At 31.3% G+C, this 25,713-nt stretch overlaps 1 non-coding gene across 1 annotated transcript; it reads right to left on the reverse strand.

The window, feature by feature from the left end:
* Positions 1-710: 710 nt before the first annotated feature.
* TRNAR-UCG (transfer RNA arginine (anticodon UCG)) lies at positions 711-782 on the reverse strand. Its single transcript has one exon. It is a non-coding gene; the product is annotated as a tRNA-Arg (tRNA).
* Between the last annotated feature and the right edge of the window lie 24,931 nt (positions 783-25,713).

Below are 25,713 nucleotides of genomic sequence, written 5' to 3' on the forward strand. Positions count from 1 at the left end.
CAACCACCACAGCAACCACCACCATCACCAACCACCACCATCACCAACCAGCACCACCAACCAGCGCCACCCACGACCACCACCAACCATGTACCACCACCAACCACCACCAACCACGACCACCAACCATCACAACCACCACTACCACCACCCACCAACCACCACCACCACTAACCACCACCACCAACCACCACCACCAACCACCACCAACCATCAGAAAAAGATTTATCATTTATCGAAAAACATTTATCATTCATCAAAAAATAATTATAATCAAACAATTATCATTAATTGAAAAATATTTATCATACATCAAACATTTATCATTCATCGAAAAACGTTAATCATTCATCGAAAAACATTTATCATTCATCGAAAAATAATTATCATTCATTGAAAAATATTTATCATTCATCGAAAAACAATTATCATTCATCAGATAGTTATCATTTCATCAGACAATTATCATTCATCAAACATTTATCATTCATTAGAAAAAATTATCATTCATCTAAATTATTTTTATCAAGTAGTTATCATTTTTTTTTTTTTAAAATCGGTTATCATTCAAAATAAAACAATAACCATTCATCACAAAATGATTATTTTACATTAAAATATTTTATATCATCAAACATTTTAATAGAATTACAAAATTAGTGAAATTTCAAATAGTTGATATAATATGATTAATACTATAAAAAAAGAATAGGGCATTCCGAGAATCGAACTCGGGACCTCCCGCACCGAAAGCGAGAATCATACCACTAGACCAAATGCCCAATTATCAAACAATTATCATTCATCTAATTGTTGTCATTCATATAAAAAACACTTATCTTTTATCAGAAAACGGTTATCATTCATTATAATGCTATCATTCATCAAATACTTCTTATTTATCAAAAAACAGTATCATTCATCAAGCATTTATCATTCATCAAAATACCCGATAATTGATAAAAATACCAAATGAATGATAAAAGTAGCTGATGAATGATAAACGATGAATGATAAAAAAAACAAGATGACTAATAAAAAGTAGGTGATGAATAATTAAACACAAGATGAATGATAAAAAAAGATATAATGAATGATAAAAAGGAGGTGATGAATGATAGAAATGAGGTGATGAATGATGAAAAACAATATGAATGATAAAAAGAGGTGATTAATGATAAAAATAAGGCGATGAATGATAAAATTAATGCGATGAATGATACAAAAAAACAAGATGAATGAGAAAAACTAGGTGATGAATGATTAAAAAAATATGTGATTCATTAGAAAATTTTTATCATTCATCACCTCATTTTACTAACACAAAGAACCTAACCGAACACAAACAAATAGCTTACATCAGAGCAAATCCACCTAATAATTGACCATACCAATGCAAGTAACAGAGAAAAACAAATAATTACTAACACAATCACCACTATTAGCTAATAATGAGACAGACAACGAAAAAGAAAAGCAATCAGCGATGAATAGTGAACGATAGTATATAGTGAAATATCATTAACAACATGAGCAGTTCAAATTAAAAGATAAATGTAGTACCTTGATTCTTGGACAACTCTTATAATTTCATCACATGCAATCTTCCTCGCGAATGTTTTCGCAGCAACCTACAATACACATTCAAATCAAATTGATCAAATACATAAAAAAATATATGATCGTATAATATTAAAGATTCACAATTTGAGAAATGAGACCTTAAAATCAACATTCACCATTCGTTGATATGACAAAAAAAAAAAAAAAAGGTATGATTTAACGTATAACTCCCAAAATTAGTAATGTAACTACAACAATAATTCAACAACAAACCTTGAAGATTAAAATTGTAATTAGTTCACAGTTCAGAGTTAATTTTTTCTTTTTGTTATTTCTCATTCCAAATCAAAACAACGATGAACATGAACTACATCAATACAATATGTGACAAAAATAAATATATGTAACATTGAGGCATAATCCAAGAATAAAAAAGTATAAATTAATGCAAGCTAGTCCCTTATGTTTTCTAGTTATTTTGGGTTCATAGTGCCACTGTATTATTTTGGTTCAGTGCAGCTCATGACTAGTGTTATATCAATGTGTCCATGTTGCATAACTTAGCTTGATGTATATTATTTTTTTTTTAGTTAATAAATCATTTTATTGGTTTTCAAACAGTGAACAATAATTAGAATAATTAGTTTAATGAATAGTAATAAGTAAATTTAGGTCAATGTAATACCTGGGAAGAAAGGTTTTGAACAAACCCTAGTGATGAATGGTGAAGGATCGGTCGATCAGATTCAATGGTATCAACCAATGATTTTGGTTCTTCAAAATGGTGCCAAACAGTCCAATGAATCTCTGAATCATGTTGAAGATACCTCAAAGATGAATGGTGAAAAGAAACCACAAAAGGTTGGTGATGGCGATTGATTTAGTATTTGGGATTTAGGATCTTAGGATTTTAATGGCGGAGGAATGGATGATTGAAACAATGGGTGACTAATACCTGTTTTGATTTCGATTACAGGAAATAAGGATATTCTAAAACGACAACCCTAATTACTCAAAACCGCCAAATTCTGAGTGCCTTTTTAGTATATATGGAAATATGGAACTGAAAGGAACAGTGAAGAACGATAGTGATAGTAGAAGCACTTGTTGTTAGTTGGGGGGATCCAAAGGACCGATGAATATGGATGTTGGTTCAATAATTACTGATTTTATGATTGGTGAAGGTTATGCGAAAACAAAAGTGTCATACCAGCTATCTCTTAGGCCGTTCAGCATCGACAATGTGAACTCCACCCTGAAGAAACAGCAACACCTTCATCAGAAAGTTTATAACATTGATCAGAAAATTTATAACAGTCATCAGATAATCTATTTTGTTAAGTACTAAACATATCAGTTAATTAACTTCTAGCATCAAAAGTGTTTCTTCATCATATATTATATCAGTCACATACAGAGTAACATGATAGTGAGTGTTCATGTTAGCCATTACAAAACTCATAAACCATAAACATGATGATATAATTTTTTTCCCCAAAATAATTCATTCTACAAGTAACTGCATATTCCATTTTTTCTAATCATCAATAATAAATTCGAACAAGCAAAATGAACTTTCTCCAAATATCAACATGTTAATTCAAAATTACAACTAATTTCTAAAAAAATTAGTAGAATAATAAACCCTAATTTTCAATTGCAGCTGTAAGGTCCGAGTGTAAATACCTGACAATGGTGAGACCAGGACCAGTTCTATCTCTATAAAGAAGATTGGTCGTTCGTGTAGATCCGATTGCTAGTGGTTCTACGATGATGTCATAAACAAATGTCGAAAACAACCATAAATTACGTTACGATTACGAGTGAGAAAATGGTCATGGCAGAAGGTAGGAGTTTGAGGCCGAGGCGGAGGCGGAGGTGGAGGCGTGGTGGCCGGAGAATTGAGAAGAGGAAGATGGAGCACATAGAAATGGGGGTGTTCATTTTCGGATATTGAAAAACCCCATCCGAAATCCGAATCCGAAATTTCGGATATCCGATTTTCTGATATCCGAAATTTCGGATTCGGATATCGGATTATCCGAATATCCGATATTTTTTAAGAACTTCCAATATTTTCGGATAATTTGGATATTTTTCGGATATTTCGGATAGTTTTCGAATATTTCGGATAATTTTCAAATAATTTTCGGATTTTTTTCGGATTTTTTTCGGAATTTCGGATATTCGGATATCCGAATATCCGAAAATTTTGAAAACTCCATCCGATATCCGAATCCGAAAAATCGGATATCCGATTTTCGGATATCCGAATTTTCGGATATCCGATTTTTCGGATATTTTCGGATTCGGATTTCGGATAATTCGGATTCGGATTTCGGATTCGGATATTTTGAACACCCCTACATATAGAAATAAAAAACCAATCGCAAGATAAGGATGTTGAAAAATTTCAGGTCCAGAACTTGATTTGGTAAATTTACGTGATTGCCCCTCCGCATTTTCTAGGTCTATAACGTGATTTGTAAAGTTGTGAGGTAAATATTCACTTATCCAGTTTGTACCTCATTTAGTGCTTAGCTATGGATTGGTCCATTATATATATATATATATATATATATATATATATATATATATATATATATATATATATATATATATATATATATATATGCATATATATTTCAGACCCGTCCTAATCCATCTGAACGAAGTCCATATCGATTATAAACGATTCACAATAGTTGATTACATCGCGAGGTACTTGACCTCTATATGATAGATTTTACAAACATTGCATTCGTTTTTAAAAGACAAACTTTCCTTACATCGAAAGTTGACAGGCATGCATACCATTTCATAATATATTCAAACTATTAATGACATAATAATAATCATGTTGAACTCAACGACTCGAATGCAACGTCTTTTGAAATATGTCATGAATAACTCCAAGTAATATCTCTAACATGAGCGAATGCACAGCGGAAGATTTCTTTTCGTACCTGAGAATAAACATGCTTTCAAGTGTCAACCAAAAGGTTGGTGAGTTCATTAGTTTATCATAAACATTCCATTTCATCATTTTAATAGACCACAAGATTTTCATTTCTCATAAATATACGTCCCATGCATAGAGACAAAAATCATTCATATGGATTGAACACCTGGTAACCGACATTAACAAAATGCATATAAGAATATCCCCTATCATTCCAGGAAATTCTTCGGACATGATATAAAACAACATCGAAGTACTAAAGCAACCGGTACTTTGGATGGGGTTCGTCGGGCCTATAGATCTATCTTTAGGATTCGCGTCAATTAGGCGTGCACTAATTCTCAAAATTAGTGATGTTTTCTAATTCTTAGGCTACCAAGCTAAAAGGGGCATATTCGGCTTCGATCATTCAACCATATAATGTAGTTTCGATTACTTGTGTCTATTTCGTAAAAATTTATAAAAATTGCGCATGTATTCTCAGCCCAAAAATATAAAGGGTAAAAAGGCAAATGAAACTCACCTAATGTATTTTGTAGTAAAAATACATATGACTACATTGAACAATGCAGGGTTGGCCTCGGATTCACTAACCTATATCATTCATATGTATATTAATACCTATAATCGTAATCGAACAAATTTATATATATTATTATTAATGATATAATTTTTATATTAATAAATTATATGAATTCTTATTTATAAGAATTTTAATATTGTTAAGTTTTATATTATATATCTTTTTATCTAAGAAATCTTTTGTTTACATAATATAGTTATAGTAATACTAGAATAAGTATAATGATAAAAATAATAATTTTCTTAATAATAATATTGATAGTATTAATAACAGTTTTCATAAAAAAAATATATTCAAAGCAATGATACTTTTTAGTAATAATTATATTAATTTTTAATGATAACAATACTCGTTAATGATAATCATTTTAATGAAAGTGATACTATTAATAATAATACTTACGTCAATATTAACACTAATAATTATAGAAAAAGATACTAATACTAATATTATACTAATATTCTTTAGCATCAAAACATATCAATTACTATCTTTTTCATAATAACACTAGTATGTATAATACTTAATAATCATGATACTAATAATGATAATAATAATATTAATAAATATATGAATAATAATAATATGAATAATAATGTTAATTTTAATAAAAAATAAATAAGAATGATAGTTTTACTAGAGATTTCAATAACTATATAATAATACTTTTAATATTAATGATAAAGATAACAACAATGATAATTAATGATAATATATTAACAATAACAATAATCTTAGTTATAATACTTGTTGTAATATTAACAGTAATAACAATTAGAATAATAATAATAATGGTAACAATAATAATAAAATAATAATGATAATAATAATAATCCAATTAAGAAAAATTGAAAACTACCTCCAATAAAAAGAAATGCCTCAGCCGGGTCTCGAACCCAAGACCTCTCGCTCACACGAACAATGTCTGACCATTGGGCTGCTGCCCATTTTCTGATTTATACCCATTTCTATAATATATAACCCGTAAATTTATAACCTTCATCTTCTTCACAAAACAAATTGATCTGAAACTTTTCTAACCTTAAATTAAGTATTTATTTTATGATCTATACAAGTAATAGGCACGACCCATAAGAATGTTTCAATTAAATTAGAACAGAAATAAAAAAAATAAACTTTACAGCTCGTTTTAAAAACCCAATTGAACTCAAAATCAAACTCAAACTTTTTGAAGGTTTTAGGCTATACTTGTAACACAAAAAAAAGTTTCAAATCGTTGTTAGATACTATCTGGGCCTTTAATTTAACTGAAATCATAGAAACAAGTTCGAATTTTGTGATGAACAGATAGTTGACTTTTTAATTTCAAAAGTTTGACTCTAAAATTAGAAATCAAGAAAAGGAATTGGAGGCTAGAAATTTGCAGATAGTTTAAGTATAAGATACCTAACAACACTGCATTTTTACTTTTTGAAATTCATTACAAAATTGAGCTGTTTGAAAAAATGGAAGATAGAACAGGGTACGACTGATTTCATAAGTTTTTTGATTTAATTCGTTCAATTAAGAGTGGTTAATGATTTTGGTGGATTGTAATTGATAATGTAAGGTTGTATGGTCTCATTTACAACTGGAATCATTGGTTTTATATATCAATTTGGTCGACGATTTTAAAAAATAAATAAATAAATAAAGAATAGAAAATGGATCGAGACATTAAACAAATTTTGTAGTATTGTGAAATTGATGGTTTCAAATTGCAGAAGGAAACAAGAATCTGTACTATGTGACCGATATATATAACCTACTCCAATTATATAACTGATTTTATAATTTATATAATATAATTAGTATAAATAAATAAATAAGTGTATTAATAATAATAATTCTAATAATAATAATTATATTAATAATAATAATAATTAGTAATGATAATAATAATAAAAAATGATAATAATAATAATATCACTAATGATAATAATATTATTAGTAATATTAATAATAATAATATGATGTTAAAAAAATAATAATAATGATTTCTAATAAGTTTAAAAAAAATATAATAATAATAATGATATTAATAATTATAATAATATTACTTATTATAATACTAGTTATAATAATACTATTATTAATGATAATAATAAGACTTCATATAAATCTAATTTCTTATCTGTAGATAATAATATTAATAATAATAAGTAGTATTCTTAATGTAACAAATTTTACTTTTAGCTTGTAACTACATTTGATATATTAAGATTACAATTTGCCAATTATATCATAGTTACTAATTGTATGATATGTAATTAAATATTTATAACCTATACACATATTATAATATACATAAAATCAAATATATTTATATATAAATTCTTTTTAAATTACAACATAATTATTTTACAACTTATCTTACCTTTGTAATTTAAATGTTTAAATCCTATTTTATTATTTTTAATTATCATATATACTTACATTTATATATATGTATTTCATTACTTAATATTATTTTACATATTTATTTATAATAACAATTTCATATAAGAATTTAATAACATTTATTATATAAATATATTTATTTATATATATATACTTATCTATTTACAAATAGTTGTTCGTGAATCGTCGAGAAAATTCGAAGGGTAATTGTATATATGAAAACAGTTCAAAATTTCTGAGACTCAACATTACAGATTTTGCTTATCGTATCGAAATCATATAAAGATTAAGTTTAAATTTAGTCGGAATTTCCCGGGTCGTCACAATATATATATATATATATATATATATATATATATATATATATATATATATATAATTAATATTAAAATCTTATAATGATAATGTCATTATTAAACTCATTCATTTGTTAAGAAAAAATCAAAAAAAAAAAAAAATCAAAAAAAAGAAAAAAGAAAAAAATCTAAGTATGGTGGTTGATGTCATTAATATAAATAATTTTGAATTAAAATTAAATCTTATTAATTAATTATTATTATTAAATCTTATTAATAATTATTTTAATTATTAAAATTAAATAATTTTGAATAATTTTAATTAATTATTAAAAAAGCTAGGCAGAAGGAAAATTTATATTTTAATTTGCATTTTTAAAATAAAATGACAACCAAATTGGATGTGGATTGTTTAGTATGCATTTTAGGTGTTTGATGATATGTTCAGATGACGAGTTTCTTAGTCGGACTCTGTGGTTCCACGGGTCATTAAACTAAATGACTTTAACATTTACGTTCACTTAATACCTAAAACATATCATTAAACTGTTTCGTTTAAACAAACCCGTGATTCTACGGGTTATTTCACGAGTAATACGTCATTATACATTGTTAAACAGAAACAAAGAATGACTAGATAAATGATCTAATAAAAACTTCTTGCGTATAACGACAAACAAAGAAATATGAAGAAAAAGTTTGTTGTGCAAAAGGATATATATATATATATATATATATATATATATATATATATATATATATATATATATATATATATATATATATATATATATATATATATATATATATATATATACTAGGTCCCGTGCGTTGCACGGGTGTGTAAAAAATCATGCAAAAATGTAATTTACTGTTCATATTGTTATGTAAATAGCGATACTTTAAAAATAGGAAAAATATAAGAATTATTTAAGTGCCCGCGGTGTTGACAAATTTTAAAAATTCTTTTGAGTTTAATAGCCCGTGGTGTTGATAAATTTTAAAATTTTCTTTTTGAGTTTAAGAATATGTGGTGTTGACGAATTTTAAAAGTTCATTTGAGTTTAAGAGAGCCCGTCATTAATATCTTTTTAATATATAAATTATATACTACGTAATGTTTAGAGTACAATGAAAATTTGTCATTGAACGTAACACTAGTATAGTATAAGTTAAATAATTTTGAATTATTATATACAATTATTTTTTTGAATAAAAGTTTAACCCTCGAGTTCACTTTTAGAAAAGTTATTAGTGATTTCATCAAAATAAGTTGTTAGTCATTTCAACAAAATAATGGTATTCGGGGGAGTCGTCATGTATAATTAATATTATAATAGTTATATTTGCATGTTCATAAATATTTTAAGGATTTAAACCGTAAATTCAAATCACTTTCATATTTATTGTTAAAAAGAAATGCTCTGGTTCGTACCATGAATATATTTCTTTTTAATATCACAGATAGTAATTATTAATTTAAATAAATAATAATGATAAGATTTAGAGAAAATTGCGCGGATAGTCCCTATGGTTTGTAGTACCCAGCTTAGATAGACATAGTTGTTGATTTGAGGATGGATAGTCATTATTTTTGAATTGTTGTGCAAGGATAGCCCAAGTGAGGTTTGTTTGATTCCTCTGTTAACCCATTCCCACGTGATTTTCACATGAGGGTATTTTGGTCTTTAAACAATTCCTTCTTGATATCCCCACCCACCCACCTACTTTTTTTATATTTATTAAAATTACACGTGCATTTCCCCTTTTCCCTCTTTCCTATTCTCTTTATGTCACTAAAAAAACCCTAAAAACCTGTAATCGACTTGCAAGATGAACAACGATGGGATACATATACGAGATAATGATCCAGGATACAATGACACTGATCTTCGAATGCTATATGGTAAGTATTCCATCAATTTAAGCATTAATTTTGCATTTTTTTAATTCCTATTCATCTCAATTGCAGGTATATATGACACTTACTTCACAATCGAGTTGCATCACGGAGGAGTTTTTATAGATACTCCTAGTAGAATTCATGAAAATGGACGGGTAACCTTTATTGATGCTATAGATATTGATATGTTTTCAGTTCATGATTTGAATGATGTGATAGAGATGTTAGGTTATGATGGCTGGGGCTTCATCATTTATCACTTTCTAAAACCGGGTTTTTCATTAGATAATGGATTAGAACCTCTAGGTTGTGATGATGATGTTCGTATTATGTCTAGATATGTGTCTGAAAACAGGTTCATAGCTGTATACACTGAACATGATGAACAACATGTAAACACCTTTGTAAGCCCACCCAAAAACCCGTTTATTTTAGAGGAATTTTAGGTTGAAGAGGATGAGGTACCTAAGGTTAAAAATCCAATAAGGAAGCTAGCTGTTCAAATCCTAGGGTTTCAAAGAAACTTTTTCTAGAATACCCTATGAATGAACCTGTGAATGAACCTATGAATGTGTAAGGAACTAGAGGGGGTGAATAGTTCCTTAGTGATTTGTTAAAACATTTTCGATTACTTTTGTTGTCTTAAGACCAAAGTATGAGTTTTAACATATAATCGTATGTGTTTTCAAAAGATAAACGTAAAGAACACAAACACAAGGATTTATAGTGGTTTGGGTGGATGTTAACTAATCCACCTTAATTCACTCCTCGATTCACTAATCGAGAGTTATCTTCACTAGCTTTCTCTAAATATGGTGGAGATCCGGTTACACCAAAAGCTCTTCAATAAGCTACATCATCACCATCTTCGATCACCCCAAAGACTACCTAGATCTCACTTGTCTTCACCTTGGACAAGCATTAATTTCCCAATGGAAATATGAACCAACTTCCTCATTCCCTTTAAGGAAGATGGATAACTAAGTACAATGATGTTCTTACCACAAGAACTAACCTAAAGCTAGTATGTCACCCGCTATTACAAATTCTACAAAGAGAACTATACTACTTCTTTGATTACTATCAAAGAATGTAGTTTACAAACACACAAATGATAGAAATTAAGCTTTAGAGTTTACACATAATTCTACTAATTAAGTAGAATCTCTCTTTCTCTCTTAATCATGATCTCTCTAAAAGTATGTTGTTGAAGCTTAGGAGATCAACTCATATTGATTTGGAAGTGTGTTGGAAAGAGGTAATCTTCAAGTGTCTTCAAGCCTTGTTTAAATAGGCAATAGAAATGCAAGGTGATGGGCATACTTAGCCTTTTGAATCATCTAACCAAAGATTCAAAGTTACTTGCAATGGTCTTGGAAGCATTCTACAAATAAGGATGGCATTTTTTCCTTGGTTTACCATTGTCATAAACTTGCTTATCCAAAAGAGGTAAGTATGCATGTGATACTTGACAAATAGCAACCTTCTAAAAATTTTCTTGTAAGACTTATATGCATGTGTCAACATCTAATCTTGTGACAAACCACAATACTCCAAACTTCGTATCCTAAGTCTTCAACAATTTGTCAATACATAGATGGAAGTATCTAGCTCCATTGGTTGCTTGCAAATGAGGAAAACATCTTCTCTTTAGACTTTTGTCATTGATTCCAAAAGAGGTAAATGCTGAATTTTTGCTTCGTTACAATTGGAAACCATCCAAACTTCTTTTTGTAAGTCTGTCATGCATTTGTCATCATTTGGTTGCAAGTATATACTTTCATTGGTTACTTGCAACACTCCATAACCCATGACTTCAACCATTTGTCTTTTCTTTAGTGGAAGTATCTCTTTAGAATCCTTGTTACATCTTAGTCAAACTAGTTTGAATCTAGTTGAAGTATTTTGATAAACCTCAAAACTCTAAACACCATAACCTATGTATGTAACACTTTTCAACTTATGAGTGGAAGTATCTATCTTCATTGGTGGCTTGAAACATGCCAAAGATGACCATTTTAATACTAGTGAAGACTTCTTGAAAGTTATACTAATCTTCCAAGTTAATTATACTTAACCATGTAAGTATAGTTTTAAGGGTTAAGAGGAGAGCATCTCTTTAGTTGGGACTTAATGACCATCCTAATTATGTCTAGGTAAAATTTAGGATTAAAATGATATCTTGTAACACTTATGTGTTTATCTTTAATCCAAGACTAAAGTGTCATTAAGTTGTCATTAAGTGTGATTAACCAATATTAGCGCTTTAGTGACAAAAACTCTTTTTGATAAGAAGAAGACAACTATTCTAAGCGTGTTTGAATAAGTTTCATAAATTATAGATGCCCCGAAGTAGTCAAATATTTTTCGATCAAAAATCCGGACAGGAGAAACTGCGGTCGACCCACGGCTGACCGTGGAGTCGACCGTGCACCTTGTTTCGTAGAACCAAGGTACAAGGCATCCCACTGTCTAACCTGCGATCGATCGTGGTCCCAGCAGTGCTCTTCTAGTGTTTTTCAAATGACTCTTTTGACTTAACAGTTTTGTGTATTGGTCGTTTTCTAGAGATTGTGTAGGCTTGTGAACTTGTGTTATTCTATACGTTTGTTTAAGCACACAAGACTTGGTGTCATCATCAAAACAAAGTGGTTAATATTTGAATATTATCATTGGATCACTAACCAACAGAATGAACATGTGAATGAACCTGTTGTCACTCAAAATAGTGAGGTAGTGGATGATGAAATTGAAGGAGTTGATGATCTAATTGGGGACCCTGATTTTTTGATTGATGAGGAGAATGATATTAGTGATCATGAAGTTGACATACGGAATTTTCACTGTAGTGTAGACAAGGATGTTGAGTGTATGGGTAATGCTACTCAATACAATGACCTTCATCTCACAAATGATGATGAAGATCTTGACTTGGATGTGTTGGATCTTGAACAATTTGAAAGTGATGATGAAAATGATGATGATATGGAAAAAGAAAGGATGTTAGATCACTGTGACCAATATATGTGATCGTTTGAGAGCATGTTAGATCAAAAATACGTTTGAACCACCACATATCATAAAGTACCAACATTACTCTACTAGTTCTATCAATTTCAAGCATGTATAGAAGCAAGTAGGTTCAAACAAGCATGTAGAACCATATAGCATAGCATGGTATACATATTGCACATAGTGCAATGTGGAAACATAAGTAGAGTAGCATGCAAAAGCTAAAATACATGAGATCAATTGTCAAGCAAAGGATCATGCATAACAATCATAAGACTAGATGCTAGAGCATGTATGAAAGAAAGTAGGTTCAAACAAGCATGTTAAAGTACAAGCATAACATAACATGGAAAAAAAGTAAGGGTATCACACGTAACCATATCATGCAACACTACAGATACTATCATAGTAGTTTCAAATAAGCATGTAAAAACACAAGCATGGAATACATATTGCACATATCATAAGCATAGCATATTAAACATATTGCACATAATATAAGCATAACATGTTGAATACATATTATAAGAGCACAACTAAGAGTGGCATGCTAAAGCTAATATACGTAATCATGCATGACAATCTAGCTTAAAACATGCATGAGGCACATCTATGAGCATATCAATCGAAGCATGTCAAGTAATAGTGATCAATATGGTCGATATGATAAGTTGAAACGTTATCCACATGATAAGCTATCATTGAGAAATCATTCACTAAGTTTCAGGTTATTCAACTGAGAGCATATCTTTTGGTATACTTAGTGATGAACATATGTATAACCCAAACATATAGAGCATGTTAATATTTCACTTATCACGTAATGATCAAAGCTAAATTGGAGTTCAATTAATCACTTATTAGGTTGACTAGTCTAATTTTAGCACAAAAATGCACATATATGAGTTTCAGAAGAAATGATACCATAATCGAGGAAAGTTTGTTTCATCCATAAGCTTTGTGCATATGATCTTCTGATTGCTACATATTCAACTTCGGTAGTAGAAATAGAGCTACAAGTGTTTATTTCTTTGAGTGCCAAAAGGTTATGCATAAACCAACTAATGCACATACACCACTCTTTTAAACAGTAGCAATCCACCATCATCTGAATCTCCAAGGCACATTATATACATGATGCATATAGCCTTTTAGATTTCTAAAAAGATCCTTTTTAACGGCTCAAAAGTGTGACAATTTAGACTTTCCTTTGCATGGGTGATGAGCATAACCGTGCGTTTGAAGTCTCACAAACATTGTTAGAAATATATGCATTCATAGAACTCAAGAATAATTATAGTAAGCATATATCACATTAAAATAAGCAATCATGCATAATAAGCTCAATTAGAATTCACACTATAAGTAACAATCATGCATAGCAAGCAAGTAATCATGATAATTAAATAAAAGCATGTTCTATATGTAACGTCCTCCCAATAGGGTCTGGAAGAAACGTTACTAATATCAAATAAACCAACATATTATAATACGAGAACAATACTAAATGATAAAATTAACTGGAATGAGTACGCAGCGGAAAATGAAATGTCGTTACAAAAGAAATATGTAATTGTTTAAATGCAGTAGTAATAAATGCGATAATCTCTTGATCCTATGTCTAAGTAGCATCACATAAGCAGTAGATAGGAAAGCTTGAATTAAACATCACCTGAGACAAAACATGCTAAAGTGTCAACCAAAAAGGTTGAGTGAAGTTCATAGGTTTAACAAAAGTAGTTATCGTTGTTTTTAGACCACAAGATTTAGTTGTAAAGTTGATCTCCCGCAGGATCAAAAAGTAGATCTCGCAGATCCAAAAGTTATGCCAGTGCGTGATATTTAGACTAAACATTCAAGTTTACCCCATGACAAGTTGTGTCTGTCCTTGTCGGTTTAATTTCATTATCAAGTAATACAAAGACTTAGTCAAATGTATCGGGGACGTTACTCCCGATAGGCCTACCCCCAATAAATAAGCATGCCGCAGCACTTAAAAATATCACTGTAGGGACTTAGTCGGACATAGCCGGGTATAGCATAGTTTTAACAGTTGGTACTTGTGTCTAAATTGTAAATAGTAAAAGCAGCATGTGTCTCACCCCAAAAAGTTAAATAAGTTTGCTAGCAATAAAGAGTGGGGCTATGAATTCACCTTAGTAAGTAGAGAGAGAGCTATTCCTCGAAATAAAGAGTTGAACGAGTGAGCAGAAAAGTCAACCTATTGACATTTAAGAGTAGTTAAGTGTTTTGCCCATGTTTAAGTTTAAGTATAGTTTGTTTTACTAAGTTTCTATTCCTAGTAAGTTACTATTTTTATAAAGTTTCTATTTTTAGAAAGTTTCTTATTTTACTAAGTTTCTATGACTAGAGAGTTTCTACTTTTATCAGTGTTTTCCATTTTAGGATACTTACCGTATTAGATAAGCTTCCAATCACCCCTTTCCCTTCGAATGGCTAATTTAGATCTAGGGGCTTGAGCCATAGGACTCTTTAAATCGGAAATCCAAACTCTCTGCCTAGAATCTCATAGAAACCATTCGTCAAGAAAGTTCAAAGATCTATACATCTCTAATACATATCCCAAAATGTTTTTGTGCTACAATATAAGTAGTAGGTTATAGGTGCTAGTAATAGTAATAGTGTATACATGTTAAGTACTAGTATAAGTAGTATTAGGGTTTCATTAATTAGGGTTAGTTAATTAAAGTAGTAATTAATAACTAGGGTTTAGTAATTAATGTCCTAGGGTTTCATAAATGTTTAGAGTTTAATTAATTAGGGTTTAAGAATTATAGTTTAGGTGTAATTAGGGTTTAAGGTTTTAATATGTATATGTATATATAATTCGTATATATATGTATATATATATATATATATATATAAAATATATTTTTTTACATGTATATATGTATATATAAATCTAGGTGTGTTTATGTATATACTTATGAATAACAAGTTTATAATATGAATATGAATTAACAAAGATCAAAGTTTATGTAAATAGTTTAAGGTTTATGTTATACCTTTGAAGATTCAAGATAATTAACAAAGAAAAGATGAACACGATGAAGATGGAAGATCAAAGCCTTGAAAATCTTGAAGAACTCCTTGAAGATTCTTGAAGAACACGAAGAACAAGCTTGAAGATTCGAATACCACAAGAGAGGGAAAGGGAGAGATTGTTTCTGAGAGAGGATTTTGGTGTGATTTGTGAATGAGAAACTAGGAGTCTAGGAGTGTTTATATAGTGCAAGTATTAGAGTGTTAGTCAACATAAGGATGTTCTAATTAATGATTTTATTTTGTTTTATAATTTTTAGTCAACAAAAGGTGGTACTAGTTTATAATTAGTCAACATAAGGATGTACTAGTTTATACTTTATTTTTAGTCAACATAAGGATGTAATTGTTTAAGATTCTTTAGTCTCATTATTATTACTATTATTATTATTATTATTATTATTATTATTATTATTATTATTATTTACATTTACTACATGATAAGTATTATTTTATTTTTACTAATTCATGACTTGTATTTATTTTTATTTAGTTCCCAATTGTTTTATTATTGATATAAATGTCACTTTTTATTTATTACTTATAGATTAATAGTTATAAATAATATTACTGAAATGCATAAATTTTAATTAGCAGTGAGTGTCGAATAAAAATTTATTATTTGGTCAACATTAAATTGATTGTGTATATAACAACCCTTAAATAATTAATACGTATAGTCAGACAGTAAACCCTAGGGTCATTTCAGTAATTTCAGAAGTCAAAAAGTGAGGGTTATTATAGTACCTCCCCGTTAATAAAAACTTCGTCCCGAAGTTTTAGGTAGACTTCTCGGATGCATCAGCAGTTGAGAAGAGATGGGGATATTTCCGTTTCATATGGTCTTTGCGTTCCCAGGTATATTCGGGGCCTCTACGCGAATTCCAACAGACTTTAATGATAGGTATGTTGCTTTTACGCGTTTGTTTGACCTCTCCTTCCATGATTTCTATAGGTTCTTCAACGAAGTGCATTTTATCATTAATGCCAAGATCATTCAAAATGATGATGTTATACAAGTCATTTCAGTAAATTGGATACATGAAATGTGTTATGAATAGTATTGAGCTCATTTAAAACCTTGAGCATTTTATGCCACAATATTAGGGCAGACAAACAGAGAGGAGTTCGTGAAAATCAAAGTCATGAAATTTGATAGAGATCTTCATTGTTTACAACAAGAATATTTTAATGATGAATATAAGTTGAAAAATAAAGTTTTATCACTATTGGATAATATGGATAAAACGATTCGTTTATAGGAAGAGTATAAACGAAGCAATCATAAAAGAGTGAAATGAGAAAATTAAATGTTCGCCTTAACTTTTGACGTAGTCACGATTGATTTCCGGAATTCAAGGAATTAAAGGAAATCTTCGTAATCTGTAAGATTTGATTCTCCGGTAATTAAGGAATTTGAGATTTTCTTTGATTAAATGCGGTGGATTGTCTCGATTGTTGTGTTTGGAATTTTACTATAAATTAGCTTCTTCAGTTTTATTATCTTCACCACTTCTATACTTTCTTCCTCAATTCAAACTTCCAAAAGATTAAGAAAATGCTTAATCCAGTTCTGATCCTGGTTATTATATTGACCATATATGCAGTCATTCTTCTTTTTCTTTTACCGCCAGAGGAATCTGTTTACTTCTACTATGCTCTTGGGGTTATAGTGTTTTTAATTATCCCGTATCTTTATATTGCTATACGCATTGATATACACGGTTTGTAATTTCGGAGTCGTTATCGGGCTTTATATTTTCCCTTATATGTCGGAGCTTTATGCTTTTGTTTCTTCTTCTCGACTTCAAGTCAAGCGAGTAATGGTCCAGAATTCATAGGTATGAAGTTTAAAATGATCATAATATATAAAGTAGAAAGGAAAGGTAATAGCACGATTTGATTTGTCGTATTACCAGAATATCCGAAAAAGACCGAATCATCAAGAAAAATATTTTCTTGATATGTTTAGAGGTTAAATAGAATGTAAGAGTCGTGTAACATGGCAAATGATGATTATAAAATCTATGAATCATCATCTTCCATTAAAAACTTAGCATGACTTATGTAGTGACCCGAACTTTTCCATGTTTATATATATTAATTGAGATTGATATTTACATGATTAAATGTTTCCAACATGTTAAGCAATCAAACTTGTTAAGACTTGATTAATTGAAATAGGTTTCATATAGACAATTGACCACCCAAGTTGACCGGTGATTCACGAACGTTAAAACTTGTAAAAACTATATGATGACATATATATGGTTATATATATAGTTAACATGATATTATGATAAGTAAACATATCATTAATTATATTAACAATGAACTACATATGTAAAAACAAGACTACTAACTTAATGATTTTGAAACGAGACATATATGTAACGATTATCGTTGTAACGACATTTAATGTATATATATATCATATTAAGAGATATTCATACATGATAATATCATGATAATATAATAATTTAAAATATCATTTGATATTATAAACATTGGGTTAACAACATTTAACAAGATCGTTAACCTAAAGGTTTCAAAACAACACTTACATGTAACGACTAACGATGACTTAACGACTCAGTTAAAATGTATATACATGTAGTGTTTTAATATGTATTTATACACTTTTGAAAGACTTCAATACACTTATCAAAATACTTCTACTTAACAAAAATGCTTACAATTACATCCTCGTTCAGTTTCATCAACAATTCTACTCGTGTGCACCCGTATTCGTACTCGTACAATACACAGCTTTTAGATGTATGTACTATTGGTATATACACTCCAATGATCAGCTCTTAGCAGCCCATGTGAGTCACCTAACACATGTGGGAACCATCATTTGGCAACTAGCATGAAATATCTCATAAAATTACAAAAATATGAGTAATCATTCATGACTTATTTACATGAAAACAAAATTACATATCCTTTATATCTAATCCATACACCAACGACCAAAAACACCTACAAACACTTTCATTCTTCAATTTTCTTCATCTAATTGATCTCTCTCAAGTTCTATCTTCAAGTTCTAAGTGTTCTTCATATATTTTACAAGTTCTAGTTACATAAAATCAAGAATACTTTCAAGTTTGCTAGCTCACTTCCAATCTTGTAAGGTGATCATCCAACCTCAAGAAATCTTTGTTTCTTACAGTAGGTTATCATTCTAATACAAGGTAATAATCATATTCAAACTTTGTTTCAATTTCTATAACTATAACAATCTTATTTCAAGTGATGATCTTACTTGAACTTGTTTTCGTGTCATGATTCTGCTTCAAGAACTTCGAGCCATCCAAGGATCCATTGAAGCTAGATCCATTTTTCTCTTTTCCAGTAGGTTTATCCAAGGAACTTAAGGTAGTAATGATGTTCATAACATCATTCGATTCATACATATAAAGCTATCTTATTCGAAGGTTTAAACTTGTAATCACTAGAACATAGTTTAGTTAATTCTAAACTTGTTCGCAAACAAAAGTTAATCCTTCTAACTTGACTTTTAAAATCAACTAAACACATGTTCTATATCTATATGATATGCTAACTTAACGATTTAAAACCTGGAAACACGAAAAACACCGTAAAACCGGATTTACGCCGTCGTAGTAACACCGCGGGCTGTTTTGGGTTAGTTAATTAAAAACTATGATAAACTTTGATTTTAAAGTTGTTATTCTGAGAAAATGATTTTTATTATGAACATGAAACTATATCCAAAAATTATGATTAAACTCAAAGTGGAAGTATGTTTTCTAAAATGGTCATCTAGACGTCGTTCTTTCGACTGAAATGACTACCTTTACAAAAACGACTTGTAACTTATTTTTCCGACTATAAACCTATACTTTTCTTTTTAGATTCATAAAATAGAGTTCAATATGAAACCATAGCAATTTGATTCACTCAAAACGGATTTAAAATGAAGAAGTTATGGGTAAAACAAGATTGGATAATTTTTCTCATTTTAGCTACGTGAAAATTGGTAACAAATCTATTCCAACCATAACTTAATCAACTTGTATTGTATATTATGTAATCTTGAGATACCATAGACACGTATACAATGTTTCGACCTATCATGTCGACACATCTATATATATTTCGGAACAACCATAGACACTCTATATGTGAATGTTGGAGTTAGCTATACAGGGTTGAGGTTGATTCCAAAATATATATAGTTTGAGTTGTGATCAATACTGAGATACGTATACACTGGGTCGTGGATTGATTCAAGATAATATTTATCGATTTATTTCTGTACATCTAACTGTGGACAACTAGTTGTAGGTTACTAACGAGGACAGCTGACTTAATAAACTTAAAACATCAAAATATATTAAAAGTGTTGTAAATATATTTTGAACATACTTTGATATATATGTATATATTGTTATAGGTTCGTGAATCAACCAGTGGCCAAGTCTTACTTCCCGACGAAGTAAAAATCTGTGAAAGTGAGTTATAGTCCCACTTTTAAAATCTAATATTTTTGGGATGAGAATACATGCAGGTTTTATAAATGATTTACAAAATAGACACAAGTACGTGAAACTACATTCTATGGTTGAATTATCGAAATCGAATATGCCCCTTTTTATTAAGTCTGGTAATCTAAGAATTAGGGAACAGACACCCTAATTGACGCGAATCCTAAAGATAGATCTATTGGGCCTAACAAACCCCATCCAAAGTACCGGATGCTTTAGTACTTCGAAATTTATATCATATCCGAAGGGTGTCCCGGAATGATGGGGATATTCTTATATATGCATCTTGTTAATGTCGGTTACCAGGTGTTCACCATATGAATGATTTTTATCTCTATGTATGGGATGTGTATTGAAATATGAAATCTTGTGGTCTATTGTTACGATTTGATATATATAGGTTAAACCTATAACTCACCAACATTTTTGTTGACGTTTTAAGCATGTTTATTCTCAGGTGATTATTAAGAGCTTCCGCTGTCGCATACTTAATTAAGGACAAGATTTGGAGTCCATGCTTGTATGATATTGTGTAAAAACTGCATTCAAGAAACTTATTTTGTTGTAACATATTTGTATTGTAAACCATTATGTAATGGTCGTGTGTAAACAGGATATTTTAGATTATCATTATTTGATAATCTACGTAAAGCTTTTTAAACCTTTATTGATGAAATAAAGGTTATGGTTTGTTTAAAAATGAATGCAGTCTTTGAAAAACGTCTCATATAGAGGTCAAAACCTCGCAACGAAATCAATTAATATGGAACGTCTTTAATCAATAAGAACGGGACATTTCAGTTGGTATCCGAGCGTTGGTCTTAGAGAACCAGAAAATTTGCATTAGTGTGTCTTATCGAGTTTGTTAGGATGCATTAGTGATTCTGGACTTCGACCGTGTTTTCTTTAAAAATGATTGCTTAACATTTTTGTTGGAAACTATATATTTTTAACATATGAATATTATGTGATATATTAATCTCTTAACGTGTTTGATATTATGTGATAGATGTCTACCTCTAGAACAAGTCCCATTGACTCACCTAATAATAATGAAGAGTCAAATGAAAATTTGAAAGATTCGTGGACTGATTCACAAGTTCCCGAAGAGGAACCGGAAGAAGAGTCCGAACCGGAAGAAGAATCGGAACCGGACGAAGAATCGGAACCGGAAGAAGAATCGGAACTGGTGGGGGAAATAATAAAACGGTTAAGTAAAAGAGAATCCTCAACCAACCGACCAAGGTTAATTATGGTCAATGGTGTTTCCGCCAAGGAAGCAAAATATTGGGAGGATTACCAATTCTCCGATGAATCGGATTCCGACGAGAATTCCGATGATGTTATAGAAATTACCCCAACTGAATTTAAAAAGGCAAAAGAAAATAATAAGGGAAAGGGCATAAAAATAGAGAAATCTAATTCCAACCCCGATGAACTTTATATGTATCGTCAACCCCCGAAGTTCTTAAGTTGTAACAATGACCCGGGAACCTCTAAACCACCAGGTTTTTCTAAACCAATGTGGACAACGACGGCTCGTATTAGGGGAACATCATATATCCCTAGAAACTTGGCAAAACGAACCAAAACCGAAGAAGAAGAAACGAGCGAGTCGGAATAAGATAGTTGTATTCGTGTGGTGTAATATATGTAATATAGTGTTCTTATGCTTTATGATATATGTAAAAATTGCTTGTATTAATAAGTATTTTTTTATGAATCTAACTCTTGTCTATTTTACAGTTTAAAAACACAAAATGGATAGACAACCCAATATTTTAAGAGACCTACCCGGAGACATGATTGATGAAATCTTGTCTAGAGTCGGCCAGAATTCCTCGGCACAACTATTTAAGGCGAGATCAGTTTGTAAGACATTCGAAGAACGTTCCAAGAATGTCTTGGTTTATAAGAGACTTTCGTTTGAAAGATGGGGGATATCACATTGGGAAACCCATAAGTTACGATGTGTTTACTTTGACGCATATATTGCGGGGAACCCAAATGCTATTTTACGCAACGGGTTAAGAAATTATTTTGACTCAATATATCCGAATATTGGACTTCGTGATTTAGAAAAAGCGGCTAACATGCAACATAAAGAAGCATGTTATGCTTACGGATTAGTAATGTTCGCTTCTCACCAAAGTGAGAACAAGAACATCGGGCTACAACTATTAAACAAAACGTTTCCACAAGTGACGGAGTCGGTAATTGGGGTAAGAAATGAGGTTTTTAGATTATTACGGGACTGTTGGACATTACGTAACCCTCGTCCCTTTGACGACGTTACAACACGCTGTCTTATCAACGGCCATAACGGTTATGTTGCACAAGACCAAGGATGGGAAGTAGTCCTAGTAAAACCAGAATGCATGACTTGTTTCTGGACGTATGAATTACGTGTCTTTATTGCCTTTGCTGAACGACTTGTGTACTAGCTAGAATTATCTTCACAACTATCTTGTATCAAAGTTATTGTGTGCTATATTTCATGCTTTATGTAAAATAAGCGGTATTGTAAGTTTGTAAAATATTGTATAAAAGTTTGAACGCGAAATATTATTATAATCAGTTTTTCATATAGAATTGTAGTAGTTGAATTGTATATTAGCTACTAAGTATGAACTTAACGGGTAGGTACTACCCGAATTTAAACTTATAAAACGCTAATATGAAGAAAAAGCTTTTATAAATGAGTTCATATTATGCTACGAAATACTATTAACTACTCTTAATATTCTGTATGATTAACTTGTTCCATTTGACTATTTTGAAGGAAATGGCACCGACTACTCGACACACCGTGAATATGAATGAAGAGGAATTCCGTACTTTTCTAGCTTCAAACATAGCCGCAGTACAGGCTGCGCTACATACCAACAATAACCTTGGATCTAGCAGTACAGGAAATCGTGTAGGATGCACCTACAAAGAATTCACTGCCTGCAAACCTTTGGAATTTGATGGAACCGAAGGACCGATCGGATTGAAACGGTGGACCGAGAAGGTTGAATCGGTGTTTGCCATAAGTAAGTGTACTGAAGAGGATAAAGTGAAGTACGCTACGCATACCTTCACAGGTTCTGCGTTAACATGGTGGAATACCTATCTAGAGCAAGTGGGACAAGATGATGCGTACGCACTACCGTGGTCAGCATTCAAGCACTTGATGAACGAGAAGTACCGTCCCAGAACCGAGGTCAATAAGCTCAAGACAGAACTTAGAGGGTTACGAACCCAAGGATTTGATATTACCACGTACGAAAGACAATTCACAGAATTGTGCCTATTGTGTCCGGGAGCATTCGAAGATGAGGAAGAGAAGATCGACGCATTTGTGAAAGGATTACCGGAAAGAATCCAAGAAGATATAAGTTCACACGAGCCCGCCTCCATACAACAGGCATGTAGAATGGCTCACAAACTAGTGAACCAGATTGAAGAAAGAATTAAAGAACAGACTGCTGAAGAGGCCAATGTGAAGCAAGTCAAAAGAAAGTGGGAGGAAAACGGTAATAAGAATCACCAATACAACAACAACAGCAATTACAACAATAATCGCAACAATTATCCCAACAATCGCAACATCAATCGCAACTACAACAAACGGCCCAACAACAACAACAGCAACTACAACAATCATCCCAACAACAATAATAACCGCAACAATAACAACAATCAGAAGCAGCTATGCCAAAGGTGTGAAAAGAATCACTCGGGGTTCTGCACCAAATTTTGCAATAAGTGTAAAAGAAATGGTCATAGCGCGGCGAAGTGTGAGGTCTACGGACCAGGGGTTAATAGAACGAAAGGAACAGATGGTGTCGGAACGAGTAATGGCGGAGCAAGTAGTGTCGGAGCAAACTATGCCAATGTAGTTTGTTATAAATGTGGAAAACCGGGCCACATTATTAGAAATTGCCCGAACCAAGAGAACACGAATGGACAAGGCCGCGGAAGAGTTTTCAATATTAATGCGGCAGAGGCACAGGAAGACCCGGAGCTTGTTACGGGTACGTTTCTTATTGACAATAAATCTGCTTACGTTTTATTTGATTCGGGTGCGGATAGAAGCTATATGAGTAGAGATTTTTGTGCTAAATTAAGTTGCCCATTGACGCCTTTGGATAGTAAATTTTTACTCGAATTAGCAAATGGTAAATTAATTTCAGCAGATAATATATGTCGGAATCGAGAAATTAAACTAGTTAGCGAAACATTTAAGATTGATTTAATACCAGTAGAGTTAGGGAGTTTTGATGTGATAATCGGTATGGACTGGTTGAAAGAAGTGAAAGCGGAGATCGTTTGTTACAAAAATGCAATTCGCATTATACGAGAAAAAGGAAAACCCTTAATGGTGTACGGAGAAAAGGGCAACACGAAGCTACATCTTATTAGTAATTTGAAGGCACAAAAACTAATAAGAAAAGGTTGCTATGCTGTTCTAGCACACGTCGAGAAAGTACAAACTGAAGAAAAGAGCATCAATGATGTTCCCATTGCAAAAGAATTTCCCGATGTATTTCCGAAAGAATTACCGGGATTACCCCCACATCGATCCGTTGAATTTCAAATAGATCTTGTACCAGGAGCTGCACCAATAGCTCGTGCTCCTTACAGACTCGCACCCAGCGAGATGAAAGAACTGCAAAGCCAATTACAAGAACTTTTAGAGCGTGGTTTCATTCGACCAAGCACATCACCGTGGGGAGCTCCTGTTTTGTTTGTCAAGAAGAAAGATGGTACATTCAGGTTGTGTATCGACTACCGAGAGTTGAACAAACTTACCATCAAGAACCGCTACCCACTACCGAGAATCGACGACTTATTTGATCAACTACAAGGCTCGTCTGTTTATTCAAAGATTGACTTACGTTCCGGGTATCATCAAATGCGGGTGAAAGAAGATGATATTCCAAAGACTGCTTTCAGAACACGTTACGGTCATTACGAGTTTATGGTCATGCCGTTTGGTTTAACTAATGCACCAGCTGTGTTCATGGACCTTATGAACCGAGTGTGTGGACCATACCTTGACAAGTTTGTCATTGTTTTCATTGATGACATACTTATTTACTCAAAGAATGACCAAGAACACGGTGAACATTTGAGAAAGGTGTTAGAAGTATTGAGGAAGGAAGAATTGTACGCTAAGTTTTCAAAGTGTGCATTTTGGTTGGAAGAAGTTCAATTCCTCGGTCACATAGTGAACAAAGAAGGTATTAAGGTGGATCCGGCAAAGATAGAAACTGTTGAAAAGTGGGAAACCCCGAAAACTCCGAAACACATACGCCAGTTTTTAGGACTAGCTGGTTACTACAGAAGGTTCATCCAAGACTTTTCCAGAATAGCAAAACCCTTGACTGCATTAACGCATAAAGGGAAGAAATTTGAATGGAATGATG

This window comes from Rutidosis leptorrhynchoides, chromosome 5, assembly GCF_046630445.1.
Source record: "Rutidosis leptorrhynchoides isolate AG116_Rl617_1_P2 chromosome 5, CSIRO_AGI_Rlap_v1, whole genome shotgun sequence".
Lineage (NCBI taxonomy): Eukaryota > Viridiplantae > Streptophyta > Magnoliopsida > Asterales > Asteraceae > Rutidosis > Rutidosis leptorrhynchoides.